The following is a 6000-nucleotide window of genomic DNA, read 5'->3' as shown; positions in this document are numbered from 1 at the left end:
CAACAGAAGTAGGCTTAGCATATTTTATCAAGGTTTGTTATGAAGTTAGACCTTAAGACTAGATCCAGCCCTTTTTTGTAAAGGGCTAGAAGCAAACGTTTGAGGCTGTGTGTGTATGTTGTGTGGGAACTACTTGACTGCCTACTGAGGCATGTAGATAGGACCTACATGAGTGTGCCTGTGTGCCAATAACATTTTATTTACCAAACAGGTGGTGGGCTGGACTGAGACTGCAGGCTGTAGTTTGCAGATCCTTTGAAGAGTGTTGTCTGATAAGGCCCTTTTGGGAACATGTCTGTGAGGAGATAATTCTCCTCAGGCCTGATGCATTGCCACACTCCTTAGAGGCCAAGGCACTGTCTTTGTTCCAGGCTGTTTTTTGAATGAATACGTAGAGCAGACATCTAAGGAAGACAGACAGTGTTTTCCTACAAAAAAAGGCAGGCATGCTTATTGTCTTTCATAAATTCAGGTTCCCCAAGCTCAGGATTCCTTCCTCACCCTGTGTATCTAAGTGTCATCTTGCTCTCTTCATGTCACCTGTGGGGAATGACACATATGCAGATAATCGGTTGTTGGTAATAAACCGTCCTTTGCCTCTGATCTAGCGCTCTCATATTTTCTACCAACATCCATGAGACTGTGGCAGGCTGAGTTGTTGACTTGTAAATGAAGTAAAAACTCAGATGCTCCATGATTTTTGACAAAATCTATAGTTTATTTAACTTACATTTTTATATGTACCACATAATTACACACATATAAATGTATAAAAATGAGTTTAATTAGCCTATTAATTAAACTTAATTTATTCACCAAATATTTTTTGTTTCTATGGTAAGGGCAAGTGAGAGGTACAATGGTTGGCAAGACAGACATGGTTCCTGACTTCCTGGGACTTACAAGCAAGTACATAAATATTAAGTACCTGGCAGTTTCAGAAACAATTTAAAATATATTTTTAAAAATGTATTTTTTACACCAATTACTTCATAGTTTCCTGGTAAATTTGGATTTGTCTCTATTGTCTAAGTTAATGTGGTTTAACTATTTATCAGTAGGAGAGTTCATCTTCTCAAAGCATAAATACATAATTTCATGTTATTATTTCACGAAATTGCCTATAGAGCTACGAATTAGGCAAGAGTGATACATGTTATTCTGACTCTAACAGACATATGATAAGGATTGATTTTTAACAGGAAGGAAAACAACAATAACACACATATAAAAAAAAAATGGAGCCTCTCTTATCAGCCCCTGAGTAAGGGGCAGACTGTACAGTATAGTTTTCAAAACAGTAACCTTGATTAACCTCTGGTATTCTGGGTAATTTTCCTAGGGGGCTAAATTTCAGCGTGGCAAAAATGAAATTGTGTGCAGATTCCATTAACATTCCTAAGGAATTAGGTCCCAGCTCAGCCCCGCCCATCTCCCCAGATGAACCTCCCACTTTTATACTACGCATGCTTTCAGCTGCCATCAGTATGTCTCCAACAGAGACTGTTGGATGAAACCTGAAACCCTACCCATCTTTCAAAACTAATTTATCCATCTCTTCCCAGAAAAACAAATAAACAAAACAAAAACATCCTAATCTAATAATCCAAATTAAAAGTGATTTCTCTTCTGAATGCCCCAAATGCTCATAGCTTAAACTCTTAAAAGTTAACCAAACTTATGGCTCTTATTAACACTGTCTTGTGTTGCAGTTATTTGTGCACATCTATGCATATGGAACTCCAGCTTGGGCACCTTTGTTAACTCCCTGTCTCTCCTTAACGGAACCTGTGTAGAATTAGCACCAATTCATCTGCTACTTTCTTTGTTCAACTCTTACCAGCAATATTGCAAGAGTCTTCTTTAGCCTGCTCATTCAGTAGGCTTCACAGATCCACCATTAGATTGTGACACCAATAGGTAAAGCCAAGACTATAATGAATATGTGGGCTGGGCATTATTTTGGCAATTACCTTTAGCACTATGTTAGGTGAGTACTAGAGAAAGATATAATAATACTAAATATCCAAACTGGAGATCAAAGATAAGTGTCATACAAACTCTGCCCTCAGGGAGCCCAAAGAGAAGGGGGGAATCAATCATACAAATAGGCCCAGGATAACATGGATATCCAAAGGGGCAACTTTCCCAGCCTGAACGGAAGCATCAGGGAGCCTTCCTAGAGGAAGGGTTGAGAAATGAACAAATAAAAATAATATAAATTCATGCACACATAAGATGTGTTTTATCTTTTCAGGACTCCATTTAAGGTCTCCCACCTTGGAAAGGCTGCACTATAAATAAATACAAAATCCAAACCAGTAATCTAAATGTGAACTGTCAATATTTCAAATATACATAAATCCAACAAGCAAAAAAAGAAATAGTAATGTCATTAGCACAAACCATTATAGAGTACTCATTTAAAGAAATGGATATGGTGTATTTAAATACAAACTTGAAATTCAGGAAGCATTCGTTTTTAAATAATTATATGATTAAATTTTGTCCACAAAATTTTAAGCTGATTGAAATTTCAAAATATATGTTCACATCTGATAAAGCAAACATGATAAACCATACAGTTTCCTAAGACAATCATATTCTCCAACCACCTCAACACTGTAGCCCCAAAGTGGGTTGCAAAAAGCGTAGTCAGGCATATCTACTTATAATATATCCCTTTACAGGAAACATGAGCGTCTTTGACACTGATTATGGTTCTTTTCCTATTATCTGTCATGTCAGATTTGCCTGAAATAATGACTTACAGTAGTTTAGTGCCAGTCACTCTTAACCTTATACTTCCCTGATTTACCATTAAGAACAGCCATAGGGTGTTAGCAAATATGTCTATTTACATACCAACTGAACCTATCGGACCACGGCTCTGCTCCCTTGGTTTGATTTTAGGTTTCAGGTGGCGAGGGAACAAAGAAGGCTCTCATAGATATCTATAATTTTCTAAGTCTTGCAAAATCATCTCTTATAAAATCTATAGAGAGGCAAATTTTCTGGGCTAGAATGACTGGCTCTTTCTTCATGAACTTGCAGATTGAATTTCTCGCTGTACTGACCACCATTATTTGGTGGTGACCTATGTCCTGTTAAATAGATCATCATGTAGAAAGAATGCAATGTGGACAAGATGAATTTTGGGAATGCTTTTTAGACGATTTAGATAAGTTCAAACAAGGCCTAGCCTAGAATATAAGCCGCAGACACCTAATTTGCAGTTTAGGGTACATCACAGGCTTTATGCGGTGAATTTTTCTCTTGCGATTCATGGCAACAAGCAAAACGTAAAGCAGAAAACTAACAAATAGTATGGACAAAGGAAGAAAAACGAACCAATAACCAGTTGTGCCCATAGATATGCTTTTATATTCAGTCACCGGCACCTTCTTGGGTGTTCCCCACTCTGACCCTCTTCCCTGACCCTGTTGCCCAAGGGACACAAGTATTCTTGGAACATAACTCTCAGAAAAAACACACAACACAAAAAAACAAAGAACAAGGTCTTTCAGAGTCCATAAATAGAACCAATTCTTAAACTTTAGTGAACAATTAAAATAAATGGCATTGATTTTAGAGACTTCCTTTGAGGGTTAAAAATATATAAACATTTATGCCATGTTACACAATCATAAAATATTTTAAAGTTCTTGATTTTCATTTATAATACAAAAACTGACTATTCCAAAGAGCATCCGAATGATAAAATTCCTGAATGAAAAACACAGGATTTTAGATTCTCTAAAAGGTACAATCAGGGACAGGTCTGAGGAATTGAGAGCTGGTCTGCATTTCCTTGAATCTAATGAACTACGATTTTTTATTTTATTTCTGCAACTATATATCTTCAGTCACTAAATTTTATTGTACCTCAGCTGAATATTATGGTTTAATAGTTTGATCTAAGTATTTAAAATTCTTCTGGCTAAAAGCCAAATTCAAAACTTTTTCGTACAATAACATATCTATTTCTAACTTCTGGCCTGCTTCTCCCTTTGGATCTCATCCCTGACAGACATCTGTAGTTTGTAACTTTTCCTGCTTTCTGGCTCTGAAGATACTCTGAGTTTTGGCCCAATAATCCTTTTCTGTTTGAATTCATTAGCGTGAGAATCGCAGGACTGGAAAGGACTTTGGGAGGTCATGTAGGCATCAACTTGTTGCTCCGGACAGCACTATTTCCAAACCATGAAGACAAATGATGTTTAAAGACTTGTAGAGAAGATTTTAGGACTTCTCTCATCAATACTGGAGTGCTTAGCATGCCTCACTATTAGAAAATGCTTTGCGATATAATTTTCATTTTGTAAAAATGTAATTTGGCAGACATCACGGCTTTCTATAAAATGAACTACCATATAGCTTATATTTTTAGTTCGTTAAAAGGATAGTGAAGACTGAGCTAAATTACTTGCTGGTCTCCAGTGGTCCAGAACTGGGGCAAGGGAAGTACTTGGGTTACATGACATTAACATTGCTTTGTTGGTAGTAATGCACATGTTGTAGATGTCATTCTCATTTAGTTTGGTCTTTAGTTTTAATCTATCTTATTTACTATATACAAATGAGAGTGTTTTCTAGGTTAATTTTTCATAAAAAATGCCTAATACTTGCATAACTGGGTTCACTTACTGGCTATATGATCTTTAGCAAATTCTATCTGCAGTTTATCTATTAAGTTATAATGGTGATATGGAATGCACAAGATTTGGGAAGGGCAAATGAAAGACTACAAGTAAACCGTCAAACAAAATTCCAGCAAATCGAAATTGCTCAATAAATGCAAGCTGCCTCTCCTCTCTTAGTGAAAAATGAATCACTGAATTTATTTCTGTGGGTTGGGGAAATTGATAACAAACTATCGTATACATCAATGGATGCTAAAAGCAGCATATAAAAGACTGATAGGTGACTATAAAGTGATGGATCAGACTGACACCACCTGATCAATTTTAACATTGCCAAGAGTGAAAAAAGCTGACACCATGTGCCTCGTATTGTGATCAAGTAGGAAGATTATTGTGACACTTAGAGAGTATTCTTCCCCCAGCAACCCCGCCCCCACCACACACAACATCTCAAATCTAATCAAGCTTCTATAATAACAATTACATTACAGCAAGAATGGAGGATAGAGAAAAATGTTGCTTAATATTATAAGATCAAATGAGCTAAAGTACAGAAGGCAGGAAATTCTACAGGTCAAATGATCAAATCCCTGCAACAAATAAATGGCATAAGAGAGAAAAAACTGTTATAGATTAAAAGAGACATAAGAGCAGTATCAGACAAATGTAATGTGTGGATCTCAGTGGGATCCTGAGTCAAACAAACCAACTCTGAAAAAACATTTCTAAGACAATATGGGAGAAGTAAATATAGGCTATTATATGACATTAAGGAATTATTATTAATCTCATTGGCTATAACAGATACTGAAGTTATGTTTATAGATATTCACCTGTTAGCAATAATTATGGTGGAATTACCTAATATCTGGTACTTCTTTTAAAATATCTCAGAAAAACAATAATAGCACCAACAAAAAGGGAGCAGGAAAATACAATCGATGTAACAAGGACAACCAGCAACTGATAATTATTAAAGATGTGTAAGAGACATGTAGAGTTTATTATATTGGTCTCTCTACTTTGGTATAATTCCGATTTTTCACAACAGAAATATTTTCCCCCCCAAGGAGAATCATCAGATTCTCCCTCCCCCCCTTCAAACTAAAATTCATCAAATGATAATAATCTTTCTTAGAAATAATATAAAGAGCATATCAATCAAGAAATTTAAACATTTTGCTTGAAGCTTCCTTCAAGATCAGTTCAAAAATCATGTTAGAAGGTAGAGCTCATATAACAGAAATAACTTTGAATCATGCACATACTTTAGAAAAGGCCAAATTTACACCACATCAATAAAAAAAAAAAAAAAAAAAAAAAGGAAAAAAGAAAGAAAAGAAAACACAAAGCTAAA

The 6000-nt window shown here is 35.7% G+C and overlaps 1 protein-coding gene across 5 annotated transcripts in view; it reads right to left on the bottom strand.

The window, feature by feature from the left end:
• VPS13B (vacuolar protein sorting 13 homolog B) overlaps positions 1–6000 on the bottom strand; it is a 522947-nt gene that overhangs the window by 99775 nt on the left and 417172 nt on the right. The window lies entirely within an intron of this gene.

Source organism: Pipistrellus hanaki (assembly GCF_964339955.1).
Source record: "Pipistrellus hanaki genome assembly, chromosome: 17".
NCBI lineage: Eukaryota > Metazoa > Chordata > Mammalia > Chiroptera > Vespertilionidae > Pipistrellus > Pipistrellus hanaki.
The sequence above is the reverse complement of the archived record's forward strand: the minus strand, read 5'-3'. Positions and strand labels throughout refer to the sequence as shown.